At 38.9% G+C, this 13,948-nt stretch overlaps 1 long non-coding RNA gene across 2 annotated transcripts; it reads right to left on the bottom strand.

Annotated features, from left to right (window-relative positions):
• Nucleotides 1-1,835: 1,835 nt before the first annotated feature.
• Nucleotides 1,836-10,969, bottom strand: LOC130683465 (uncharacterized). Of its 2 annotated transcripts, XR_008997225.1 has the most exons (4): nt 6,669-10,969; nt 4,914-5,063; nt 2,675-2,818; nt 1,836-1,965 (listed from the first exon to the last, which is right to left on the bottom strand). It is a non-coding gene; the product is annotated as an uncharacterized LOC130683465 (long non-coding RNA). The 2 variants fall into 2 exon arrangements; XR_008997223.1 differs by having other exon boundaries at nt 1,890-2,818.
• Nucleotides 10,970-13,948: the final 2,979 nt, after the last annotated feature.

The raw sequence follows: 13,948 nt of genomic DNA, 5'->3' as shown, positions 1-13,948 counted from the left end.
TTCTTTAAGGTTTTGGTCATCTTACGCTGTTTTTACCATGTTTTGGAATTTTTTTTTAACTTGATTTTGGATTTTTTGGGCAAAACATTTAACAGATTCTGAATAATGTTACCTGCCTCCAGAAAGGACTGTGATGTCCTCAAGCTGGCTGGCAGAGTATCTACACATTACCTTGATTTTGTTAAGTGCTGGTTTTGGAATTTCTTAGGTTAGATCTATTTCAACTTTGCCCATATTTAGAGGGCAAAATCCTTGCTCTTAATACATAGTCTTTTCTCCTAAACATGGTCCTTTCTGGGGTCTCAACTGAGAGCCTGAGTATGTACCAAGGCTCCTCCACCTTGGTAGGGCATGAGCTCCAATATCTGTGCCCGTAGTACTTCCCAGTTATTTTGCTCTCTGGCCATGTCTTCAATCCCCAGGCTACTGCTTTTTTATGGATTTCTTTTGTCTGGATTATTAGTCCTGAACATGCCAAATTTGGAAGTGACCAATAACTCCAATAATACATAATTTACATTATACGTTGGACTTCACTTCTGGGCTTTCCACTTCTTTGTGATTTTTTCACTTTAAACCCTAGCCACTTTGGTAGCCACAGATACCAACCTCTGGCTCCTCTACCTGACAACACTGGGATCTTCACCACCCACCTCCAGCTGCCCTACAGTGCAAATTAGAAAATTCTTCCAGGGAAAATGCCAAGCACATCTGAAGTTCAATCCTTACTCCCTTATTCTTTCAGGGTTCTTAACCCCCAGATCATGCCTGCATTATTTTCTCTTCAATGCCTTCAAATACTTGTTTTATATAAATATAAAACACACACCTTTTAGTAGTTACATTTTTCAGTGCAGTACAAAACTATTTTATCATGGCTAAAATCTAAGGTTTATTAGACAACTTTGAATATGTAAACAAATGTTTATTTCATAAACCATAATTTGTTTTGTATTTTAAAAACTTAGAAAAAAAGGCCATTTGTGAAGTTTGCTTGGTAAATTTTAAAAAATTCAGTATTGAGCAAAAATGAAGTAACCAAACATATTAACCAGAAGGCTGATAATGGTTCTATGAATATATATCATATTTGAATCTGAGTTTCCAGGCTGACTAGACAAAAAAAGGAAATATTATCTAATATGTAAATCTCATTATCAAAAAAGGGAGAGCACATTTATTACTTAAATAGAAAATATAACTTTTCATAATTTGGAATTTTTAAATAAAATATTTTTTGTGAGACTCTCTGGAAGTGTTCTATTTAAAATCCTGAAGCAGTTTCTTGGCTGATGTCAATGACATAGTAACAGAATAAATATGTTTTGCATCAACACCAGATAACAATGACCACTTACTAAGACCTGAAGGATAAAATAAGCTTCCTTCTGCTATGATGTTCTTTAGGTATATTTTCCTTCTTAAACCTTTAGAAGATATAAATAACAAATGGAAATCCCTCTTCATTATGCATTTAATTTTTAACATCGACTAACATTTTACATATTTCCACTGAACATTCTAACATTTAACATATTAACACTTTAATATCTAAAGGCATTGAGGCATTGATTCTCATTATATAAATATAAGCACAAGTCTGATAAACTAGAAACAGGTACTTAGGCAGACTGGTATCAAGAGATCAGTATTTTGGCAATAGGAAGATTATATAGAAGAAGTCTGGTCAGACTGTATACATGCCATTGTAAGACTGTCCTGTTCGTTAGTGGACGCAGTGTGTTTCTACCACAAGTATGCTTGTATTTGGTGAATGAATGTACATATCATGCATGAATGAATAGATAAATGAAAAGTGATTTTGGCCGCAGACTTCAGGACAGTGCTCAGGTCACAAATAGAGTTAAATGATCCCAACTGTGAGATTTGGAGAATGTGGTGGGTGATGAACCAAGCTTCTCAGTACTCCACTTCCCAATTTCATTGACATCTTTGATAAGCCATCTGTAACATTATAGTGATACAGCAATTAACAAAGCCTTTGGAACAAAGCTCCTTTATAATCAAGTTGGCAGCATTGACAGCAGCTCATAAACATGCAAGATTGCTACCATGTGTCATTTAGCTCAGTGACAATGTTCCAATTAAGCTGCATGTATGCACATGGCAAAACACCCTTGTGCACAGCTACTGTTGAGGCACATGGTCATTAGCACTGACCCAGTGTTCCTGCCTTTCGTTTAACTGGCATCTTCCATTGGCTTTTATTTATTTATTTATTTTCTGATTTCTGTTCCACATTTAATGGTCATATCTCCTTCCCACTCAAATGAGCCAAGCATCTGATGTCTTTCTATTCCTTAGCTAATCATCCCAACCTTTTTTGACTTTACTTATTTCCAAGGCTTTACTGACTGATCTCAGTTGCCTCTCACATTACAAACTAGGTGATATGCATTATATAACCACACCCAATAGTGCTGGGCATGTATAATGAATGTTTTAGAAAGAACACTGGGAAGAGTGTTGCATGACTGATGCCATTTTTGAATCCCGTGCTCTTCAGAATCAATCTTTTATGCTCAGCCTGTTTCCACCGTTACTGAATCAGAAGATTGGTGATCTCTAAGGATCCTTCCTTAGAAAGAATTTAACTCTCTAAGATTCAAACTCCATAACTAAAAATATGTGGAGAAAATGATTTATCTCTTACCCGTGTCCAAGAGTGGGGAGAATTGGAACTGTAAATTCAGTTTGATGCTGTTTTATGGTTCTGAGTCACAAAAGAAGATAGATTTCTTTGATAATACTCCTACTGAAATATAAAGGATATTCTCTCTGGGATGCTTAGCAATCCCTTAGGGAAAAAGAAAAAAAAGAAAAAGCAGAGAATTACAAAACTAAGTGGCATGACACCACTATCTTCCCGGAATCTGGACCGAAGTTGCAAGAGTTGGGACATGGTACACTATGTTCTTTTCCCCTTGCCTCTGCAGTCATGGATGTGTACATCAAAATGTTGCCTCTCTCAGCCTCTGTGCCTGACTGAGTTTCTGTGATGAGCGTAGCTTTCTTGTCTACTCTTGCTGGGCTCATAATGAGTGGGAGTAGCAGTAGGCTACTGAAGAACAAACCAACCGACATAAATGTTGTGAGTTGTCAAACCGTGGCTGTCTCTCACTCTGAGTATTCTGCCCCTACAACCAGCCTCAGGCATTTGGATGGTGGAAGGAGGAAGTCTAAGTACATTACATGGAATTACTGGAATAGTCCTACTGGTAAGTAACACTGGGCATTTTGCCTGTAACTCTTCAGAGAGAACATACCAGAGGCTGTTCTTGGGCTTAGAATTTTACTACCATGAAGGTACTTAAAAGGGTAAAAGTGTATTTTCGCTGATGCTAAAATAAAATACGTAAAGGTATTCTTTCTTTTCTTTTCCAGTTATTCTGACCTTACAGAGTTCTAGAACCTCAAATTGATAAGGGCCTTCTAGGAAATGTTATCAAATGTTGGCTCTGATACAAAATCTTCCACATGCCTTTGAAGTGAAATCCAGCTTTTACCTGAAAATTCGACAAGGAACTCTTCTCTTCACAAGGCAACCAACTCTATTTACGCGTAGTACTGACTCTAACAGAGTTCATTTCTCTACAGTAAAGGGACATTGCAATTTTTAAAGTGATATTGCAATGCCATCACTGCAATTTTTACCCAATAAAGTTCTTGAGTTCTACCTCTTGGGGCCACATTTTAATCCTTACTCTTGAAAGCCCTTAAGATATTTTAAGACAGAAAACAAATACCCTGAAATGAGGTTTCTTGAAATTTTCTCCCAAATTAGGAACTTCAGTCACAAAATTGGTTTAGAAAGATGACAATTATGGAGATGTGAAATGATTTCCAAGTGGTCACATTGTTGTTATCATTATTGCAGATGGAATGAAAATTAGATAACAGAAAAGAAGTGAACCCTTCAAGTCCTTATATCTCAAAGGAGTTGAAGAATCAGTTTTTTTTCATCAAAAACAGCAAGAAACAAAAAGCAGTTAGCAAGATGTCTGTTTTGACAGGGAAATCTCAATTGCACATTCCCCTTTTTTCCTTTAATCTCCTCTGCCTCTTTTCCTTGCTAAAATGTCTTAATGAAATATTCTGCTGTGAATTTAAGGATGACAAGGAAGAGAAGAGAGAGAGAAGCTGGTAAAGTTATAAAGTTACTATGGACAAGCTTGGAGAAAAACAAAGGAAGGCATAGAGGATGATACAGTTAGGGCAAAAAGAAGCATTTTCCAGGTAGGAAACAAGCTAAATCTAACACTTCAAAACTTAAAAAGGACAACTAAAGTGCTCTGCATTTTGCTCAAACACAGAAATGCAAAAGCACAAAGGGAAGATAATGTGACTAGCAGAAGCAGCACAGGGAGGAAGATTCAAGATTTTTGTGCTTTTTGTAAAAAAGCAGAATTGTGTAGTCACTAAAAAATAATACAGATGCAGACCACATTCAAGGCAGGGTGTTTCCAAGTACAGGAAGCACAGGTTCCAGGTACAGGAACCAAGGGCACAGTTGGAGTATCATGGCTTTCAAGAAGAGCAAACATCCTGGAAAGTTTTAGGAGGAATTTGGTGAGGCTGATAAGGTGATAAAACCATACATTAAGAAAGAGGAATAAAGGCTTTTGATGTTCACGTTGAATCACAAAGAGCTCATGGGGAAATGTAAATGGTTCTTCTGGCAAAGATGAATGAAAACTAATATTAAGAGGAGAAAGTTGCACAAAGCAAAATAAGGTTCAATATAAAAAAGCATTTTATAGACAATAGGAATCATCCAACAATATAATAAGACATCTCAGATGTTAGAAAATTGAAGCTAAGAGTCTTTAGGGCCAGGTCAGGCATCCAATGAACATTTCAACTCAGTAGTTCCTTAAAATATAAAAACTGACCTCAGACCAGATGGTCCCTTCAGAATTGGGTTTGCTGTAGTCTTAAAGGGCTCATCTCAGTAGGAGAGAGGGCCCTCGACTAGGGTTGTTTTGTGCTTTCCATGAAACAGTTTTGTGATTCAGAAAACCACTTTCTCTCTCCTTTTCCTTCTGCAAAAGACAGGGGTTTATACTTAGATCAGTGTTTTTCAAACTTAAGCCAGAAGTATACACAAAATAAATTTTAAAAAATTTTAGATGTACTTGAACTGCAATAGGAGGTCTCTTTTCTCCCCAGGGCTTCTCAAGGCAGCCTCTGCAGGGACTCCTCATGATTCCTTAGCTCCTCTAAGCAGCACAGGTTTTAGGCCATCTTCCCATTGACCCTTGAGAATAGGGGTTGGTATTCAAAGTATAATCTAGCATATCCTATTTTACAACACCAGGAAATGGATAGAGGGCTTTGAAAACCATCAGGAAATTTATTGCAGGAATTATGTACACACTTTCATGTACAAGTCCCTGAACATTCTCTGCATCTTACTATTTCTGAGCCCTGGTCTATTCTTCTTCCCAGGTATGGAATATATTCCCACTTTCTTCCACTGGCCCAAGCCCTATACATTCTTCAAAATCCCCCTCAAATTTGCACCAGAAAGACTTATAAAATCAGTTCTCCTCACCCTACCCCTTTTGCAATTCTGTGGAATACCAAACTACACATACTTGTTTTGTTATCCCAAAGGATCTGTAACCTGCTTAAGGCAGCATAGTGAGAAGGTTTGGGGTTAGGAGTCATAGCTTCTCCACTTCCTAATTGTGCAACTGTGGGCAAATCACTGAACATCTTTGAAGTTCAGTTTCCTCACCTCTCAAATAGGAATGGTTGCAAATGCTCAAAAGGGTTTTTGTGAGGATCAAATGAGATAATACATGCAAAAAAACCACTTGGCACAAAGCAAAAGCTTGATAAGTTATTAGTTCCAATCAACATTTCCTGCCCCAGAGGAAAGGAAATGTAAGCATTTGGGGAAGATCTTTTCATTTTTTTGTGATTTAGAATCTCTACTCCCTACCTTGCTTTGGCTCTATAATCACTCCATGTTTATATGCACTGAAAAAAGTAAATAAGAGATTGGCTAAGTAAGGAGGAGAGAGTGATCTTTTTCATTAGCAATGCTTTATAGAGGGTGTGTTTATATATCTGATCTTATATGATCCTCACAACACCCTGTATGGGTATTACTGTCTTTCACTTCTAGCTGAGAAAATGGAAGCTAAGGATTGTGTGACTCACCCAAAGTTACTGCCAGTTAGAGAGGAATTGAGATTGAAAATTGGTCCTTCCTTATTCCAAAACACAACTTTTCTATTTGGTTTTGTTGCTTAAGAAGAACTTTCTGTATTTCCACCTTTGGGAAAGTTCTAATGCTTCCTTGTAGTGTGGGTGCTAGAGAAGAGGAGGTGACATCTCACTTTAGATCAGAAAGGGTAAAGAACAGCTTGGACTGCTTCGCCCTTACAGGAAACACTTTGAGTTAGCCTCGCCTCATCTGTGGGAATCCTTCCCGGTAGAGCCGCTCTGGAACATCAAGATTTACAGCCTTCACCCGTGGGAATGACCATGTTCCACCTTTACTCTTAAAGCCTGTGTCTGAAGAGTTAAATGCTTCTCCAGAGGGGTTCTTTATTTGTCCCAGCCTTTCCCTTGCTTGTCTCCAGATTGATCCACTCTCTATCCCCCCACCATCCCCTCACCTTCCCACCCCCAGGTACCTTGGATTTTGCAATTGTCCTCAGGCCTTTGGCGAAAAAGTTGTTTCCTCATGAGCTTATCCCCACAGTTCTTTAGGGACTATTTCCCCTGGCAGCAGTTACGATGTCCCCTAAGTCCTTGGCTGAGACCCACAGGTCCAGACGGATCATTGAAATAAGCCCAGGCAGTTTAGAAACCCAAATTTGAAACACAGAAAACATTTGATGCAAGAGTTGCTGACAGATTTCACCTATCTCCCTTCACCGCAAACCCAGCCGCCCACATCTCACCCTGATATGTAGTCCAGAAGAAGACGCACGTGCTCCTCAAGGGAGAACTTGGCAGCAGCCCTCCTCCCCCAGGGCATGGCTGGGGATTATGCACAACCGGTAAATCATTGCTGAGGGTGCACAGCAAGAAGACAGCCATCTCAGGCATGGCTGGATTTCTTCACCCCAGACAAATTCATGACATAAGAACAGACCTCTGGCTCCATACTGGCCTTAACTGGAACAAACTGACCTCCCTTCCTCTGTAGTAAAGATAGAAATATGCCTAAAAGCTCTCAACAGCCGACCACCATTAGTTTCTTCCTTGCTGTGGTTTAGTTGGAAAAAATGGCAGTGGAAATGGAGATTGCAACAAATGCACAGGGTTTGCATTTAAGAGCCACTCCCTCCTGAAAAACCTCGGAGAACTCAATGTTGGTGAAGATATTTCAAACAAAAAGTGTCAGAACAAAACAGGAACATTGAGCATGGTTCTTTCTACCCGTCCAATATATTCGGCAATGTTACAAAAAATGAAAAACTCCCCAGGTGTGTCGAGGCCTTTGCCCTCTAATAATAGGGAAGTTGTAATGCATTTTTACCCATCCACTCTGTGGAAATATATAAATGAGGATGCATTGCTTGGGTACTTACTATTTACCAAGTATTTTCCAAGCAGCTTATATATTTTCTTCACTTTATCTTTACAACATGTGAAGGAAGTGCTATAATGACCATTTTCAGATGAGAGAATTGAGGTCAGAATGCCAGAAAGTGAGTAAGTACAAGAGTCTGTATTCAAACCCTGCTCCATCTGACTACAGAGATGGACTATTCCATTCTGAATAAGTAGTCATCACCTTCTAGATCTTTAGTCCTTCTAATTGTTTGCATTCTAGGTCTTTGGGAAGTCACTGTGGTCAACTTATACTGAGGACATCCATGTACCCAGTCCTTCAGAAGAGAGAAGTAGAGGCAGCTAAGACCCTCTCCTTGAGAGTTTTCAAAGCTAATTGCAGAAAACTACATGCAAGAAATTGGTAGGTTCAGAATTATGTGGTGAGATGCAGACCGAATCTAAGTGCCAAGGGCATGGATACTCGACGAGGGAAGGAGGCCACGCTACGGTAGACAGATTATAGACTATAAAGTGGGGCTCTTGCCCTGGCTCGGCTGTATGACTTAGCAAGTCTTTACCATCACTGGTCCTCAGTTTCCCCAAGAATAAAATGGGATACTGGAAGGATCGTTTGTGAGGTTGCTTCTAGTGTTGACATGACATAGATTCTCTCAGAAAGCTCACCTTTCTAAGAATAGTGGAATGAGAGTCAAGAACCATTTCCCAGGACTGATACAGGCCTGACTAGGTGTTTAATTTTGGAAGATTGTTTTTCACTATCTGAATTTCATTTTCCCTATCTATAAAATATCCAAGCAGGAGGAGTTCTGTAAAGTCCCTTTCCACTGTGACATTTAACAAATCTAAATACTCTATCTTAAACTATCTCTAATAGAAGTATCCATTTGGATAAGAAAATAAAAGATACAAAATAGACCTCCCGAAGGCACCAAATTGAATATTTGATGTTATTCAATTAAATTGGTTTTGACTGGAATATAGCATCTTTTGCACAATGACTCAGAAAATTAATTAGCCTCTGCTTTAATTAAATAATAATTCTGTTTAATGCCAATTAAAATACCACATCTGAGTCAGTTCACTGCAGCAAAGTATATTTAATGCAGGAAACATGCTCCTTTGCCATGTGGAGCTGGGTTGATGACTGAGGTGTTGGGGCTCTTGATTTCCAGATAGGCACCCAGGGCTCCACCACATGATGAAAATTTCCAGAGGCCATGGGTGCAGCCTGCTCTGATGAAATCTTGCATACCTTAGCTTTCCTCATCAGATTATTTGGCAGGTCCTATTATTAGCATTAAAGTAACAGAGACTGTCTAATAACAGTGCTGAATTGTGCAGATCATTTCTAGAAACCAAATCATTCTTGTCCAGAAAACTCCAGTTATAGCTGGACTACAGAGACATTTTGACTTCTGTGAACTTGAGTATAATATCACCATTAGGTTCCTACATAGGTGAGAAAATGGAATCATTGAATAATAATAATAATAAAGCTTTCCCTGCTGTTGCAACCAGATACAATCTTTCTTTCCTTTCAAACAACATGTCTTTGGTTTATGCTAGTTTAAGTCAGTCACTATATCCCATATTTTTTTTGCATAATTGTGCTATATCCCATTCCAATTGTGTCTTATTTTCTTGAGTCAATAGCTCTGTTTATACAAAAGTGGTTTACAGTATGTAATATTTTCCCATGTGTTAATACTTCCAGAACCTCAAAACAATTTTTAAACTTTAGGCAGGTATTACTGTCCCCTTTTCACAGCTAAGATGATTAAATCTCAAGGAGTTGAAGTGGTTTGCCCAAGCTCACAGATCTAACCGTACTTCTGCCTAACTGCCTCTAGATGCTTCTCTGCACGTAGTGGTAATTCAATTCTGTGTCAAAAATGAAAGGATGGAAAATTGCCTTCTTCCTTTTTAAGGGAAGTCCCCCAAAGAATATAGAATTTTAGGATTGAATAAGGAAGATCATCTTTGTTGTCTTTACACACAAACAGGCAATCATTAAGACCATGTGTAGATGCACTTGTTAATAGTCCCAGCTAATCCTAGCCCACCAGCCATCACTGCTAAGATACAGGATATGTGAACAAAGCTGTCTAAGGGACTCCAGACCAGCAATCTGCCAGTTAAATACTATCAATTGACCTCAGTTAATACATGTGGAGCAGACATATTGCTGATCTGAGCTCATCTAGAATTCCTGATCCACAAAATCATGAGATTTAATAAATGGCTGTTGTCACTTAGTTCTGGAATAATTTGTTACTCATCAATGGATAGCTAGAACACCAACTTACAAAGAAATAGGAAAGGGGGTAATCAAAACACCATGTAATGTACTGTTTGTCTTCTCAGTGAAATAAAAGGTTAAAATGTGTAAGTCATGGCAATTTAACTACTGCTTTACCCCCAGAAGTCCAAAAGTCAACTATCACTGCCCAAGTCCAGAACCTTTTCTCCCCCTCTTTATAAATTCAGAAAACCTGTTGTGAGTACCACATGCTAGATATTGTATTAGCCACGGACAAGACACTAAAGACTTAAAGCCTCATAAGGGACAAAAATGTGTAAACAGATTATAATAGAGATCATTTCCATAATGGTTAAGTATATATACTCTGCAGGAAGAATGTCAGGACTGAATTTATTTCTACATCACTTCCTAGCTATTGATCTTGGGCAAATTTTTAGCCTCTTTATAGCTTCAGTTTCCTCAGCTCTGAAACAGGAGTACTATTGTGTATTATCTTAAAGATTTATTTTGAGGATTAAATGAGATATAGCATATAACAACTATTAACTATAAATTATTTAAGTAAATAATTTCAACCTACTATATATGTAATTGGGGTATTCAAAAGGAGCATTGGGAACATCAAAGAGGGACCTGCTACACTAAGGACACGTGACTCCATAAGGGCGTCAGGGATAGTGAAGCCAGCTGAGGTGTGACATATAGAAAAGCAAATCCATGCCTGAAATATAGATATCTTTCCTTGTAGGGCAAACTGCAGGCCTTTCTAGTGCGCACGAGGTAGTCAAACTGCCACCAGTGGCCAGCTGCTCTCCTGGAGGGCTCATTATTGGTCCCTCCTGTTCAGGTACTGGGTATTCAGAGGCAGCAGTACTTAGTCAGCCTTGATTACTGGGAGTCTGTGCTGTTGAGCCCATGTGTAGATGTGATCTCTGCTACCATGTCCACTCAGCTCATTGCCCTTTGTTCCAGTTCTCCAGTGGTCGAGGACAATGAATGCCTAACTTCAATTGGCCAAGTTATTTTGTCTATGTGATTGCTCAGTGATATTTCTTTAGTGTTGTCTTTTGGGCATAAAGTCTCTCAGATCACTTGCCAAGTGGTGGGCACTAACATATTGTGCATAAATATTCACACTTTATGTCTACCCCTATATATGCATCCCCTTACCCCACATCCATAACCTACATCTCTTTTTTTCTGATATTCCTGACCAAACAGTAGGCCATTGGCAACTACTCAGAGATCTTTTCACCTTCATCCAGTGGGCACTTCTCCCACATAAAAGTTATCATCAGGTTTGTTGCTCAGCTTCGTGCACCAAGAATATTTTTCTTTTCAACTGTCATGTCTACCCCTGCACATAATTGTAATACATCACCCTTTATTTTTGACTTGTGCCCCCAAATCAAGCTAATCCATCTGTAACCCAAGTGTGGATTTTTCCCTCCCCATTCAAAGTCTCCCATGTGATCATACATGCAAGACAGAAGAGGGCACGCAAGTCACTGGTGCAATAGTGGTAAGTGACAAGAAAGTCCGAACTACATGCTCATGCAGGTATCATGTCCCCAGGACTGCTCAGGCTCAATTACAGATACATCTTTTCAAATTTTCAATGACTACTGTTGGGCCCATCTTATTTTATTATGTGATGGGTATCTGAGAAGCCAGCTCATTCTAGATAACCCAGATTCATGGTAACTTGATAACCCATGGTAAAATATTCTTTCTGTATCAGGGACCAGTAACATGTCAAAAGCTATTTTCCAAAAGGTAGGTGATTCTCCATTGCTGCTAGAATAGCCTTCCTTCAGAATCCAAAGTGCCTGTGCTGCAGTTCCCCAACTGGAATTTGCTCTAAGCTCCACACTGTATCCTTTGCCACCACTGACACCTTCACCTCATAGAGTCTCTCAGATCATTTGCCAAATGTCAGGGCTGGTTCTGCTGTGGACTGGCTCTGCTGCAAGACCCTTTCTGGCACCACACTCCATTCAAGGCTGGAAAATTCCATGTCATCCAGGATATGGGCCAGAGCAGTAGTCCCTGGTGGATAATGCCTTGTCTCTGGAACCCAAAGAGGTTTGACACGTGCTGTGCTCCCCTCCTTGTCACAGGGGGTATAAGATGCAGCAGTTTTTCTTTTACTTTGAAATAACTGCATAATTCTAACTGAACCCAAGTGAAGGAGAGAGGAAAGGAAGGAAGAAAGAGTAGATGGGTCTGAGGATGTACAACATGGTGAATATAGTTGATAACACTGTTTTGTATCATTGAAATTTTCTAAGACAGTAGAACTTAAACGTTCTCACCAAAGACGTAGTGATGCATGTGTTAACTAGATGAGAGAAATCCTTTTACAATGAATGTATTATACCAAATCATCATAATATATGCTTTAAATATTTTATAATTTTGTCAATTATACTTCAATAAAGATGGAAGTTAAAAAAAGAAAGCCAGAAGTATGAATTCTAAGGAAGGTTCAGTGAGGCTGTCAGCAATCCTCGAGCACAAGTTGCTCAAGGAGCCCTCGTCATCTGTGAAGGATCTGAATTTGGTCCTTGGCTGGGGACAGCTGTGGGAAGCATAGTCTCAGTGCAAATGCTGTGATGGGTGTTGGAGTTCAACAGCTGAGGCCATGGTCATTAATACTCTCTACAGTCAGAAATCAGAAAAAAAAAACAACTTTCTCTTACTGTTCCATTGATCCAAATTCAGTTGAATTCAGAAACAGATACCAAGTCATATTAGCACACAGTGCCTGCAAGTAACCCTTTAAATAGGAATTGTTCCTATATTTGTGGAGAGAATCTCCCAAATCCCCTAGGCCTATTCCCATCTACGCTTATACCCGACTTAAATCCATCAGTTTTTGTCATTGCTGGCAGGCAAGTAAAACAAATGCCTTACGGAAATTTCAGTCTGAAAAGGAAAGATAATACATTTCACTACTTTCAGGCTTATCACGGAAATCATTTTAGAAGTAGTCCATAAACAGTCTCTGTGCTATTGTACAAGAGTTAGCACACTTTTCATAGGGGGTCAAATAGTGAATATTTTCGGTTTTTCAGGCCATATAATCTCTGCTGCAACTCTGCCACTGTAGCAGGAAAAAAGTTATAGACAATATATAAACAAATAGGTATGACTGTGTTCAAATAAAACAACAAAAAAAGGGAACTGGCTAGTTCTGGGCCATGGGCCATAGTGTTCCCATCCTTGCTATATGGAAAGGGACCAAAAGCTAAGGCACACAACTTCTGTTCTTAACTTTTCTAATCAAATGTTACCCTGGTAAGCTTATTTTTCCCTCAGTTTCCCCATATGTATCATCTCTCTATTCATAGCACCTAGCACAATGCTGGATGTATGTAAACCATAAAGTTTGCTGAGTCAACAAATGCAGAACTACGCAATAGGCTTTGGCTGGATGGTTACTACTTTTATTCCAAATTTAATATCCTCTGAAAATATCATCTAATCTAGGTAGTTAAATTTACTTCTAGACCTCTACAAATCACGGATTTTGCATGTCCCCATGCTAATGAGATTAAACAAAAATGCAAAGGGCTCTAGACATCTAAATCAAGTATGTGTGGGCCCACATTCAAGGGCATTGTTGAAGAGTTTGAGATGTCTCTCTAAGCTTGCCAATCATTCTGACTCAAAGGAATCCCAAAGGGCAAAAAAAAAAGTTCATTTTGGAAATCAACAAGATCGGACTCATGTAGCCCTTGACCTTGCATCCATAATCCTATGTTCACTAATACAACGTTAGCTTTTTTGTCATGAGCTACTAAGCAAGTCCATCTCCATTCTTCTCCTTTGTAATAAGAGAGCTCTAATACCATCTTTTTATCCATATCACAGGCAAAGCATAATAAATGAAACATCGGACAGATTTTAAGAATTCTGCTGAGGATCTGGAAGTGCAAAATCATAGAATATGAGACTGGTAGCAGCTTTATATATAATCTAGTCCTCATTTTACATCAGGAAAAGTAAAATGCAGATAACCTTCTAAAAAGATTGCACACCACAGCAAGCCACTTTTCTATTTAAAATTCTTCAATAACTTCCTGATCTTTCACTCAGTTCTGCACAAAACATACTTTTCCTTCT

Source organism: Manis pentadactyla, chromosome 1 (assembly GCF_030020395.1).
Source record: "Manis pentadactyla isolate mManPen7 chromosome 1, mManPen7.hap1, whole genome shotgun sequence".
NCBI classification, from domain to species: Eukaryota; Metazoa; Chordata; class Mammalia; order Pholidota; family Manidae; genus Manis; species Manis pentadactyla.
The sequence above is the reverse complement of the archived record's forward strand: the minus strand, read 5'-3'. Positions and strand labels throughout refer to the sequence as shown.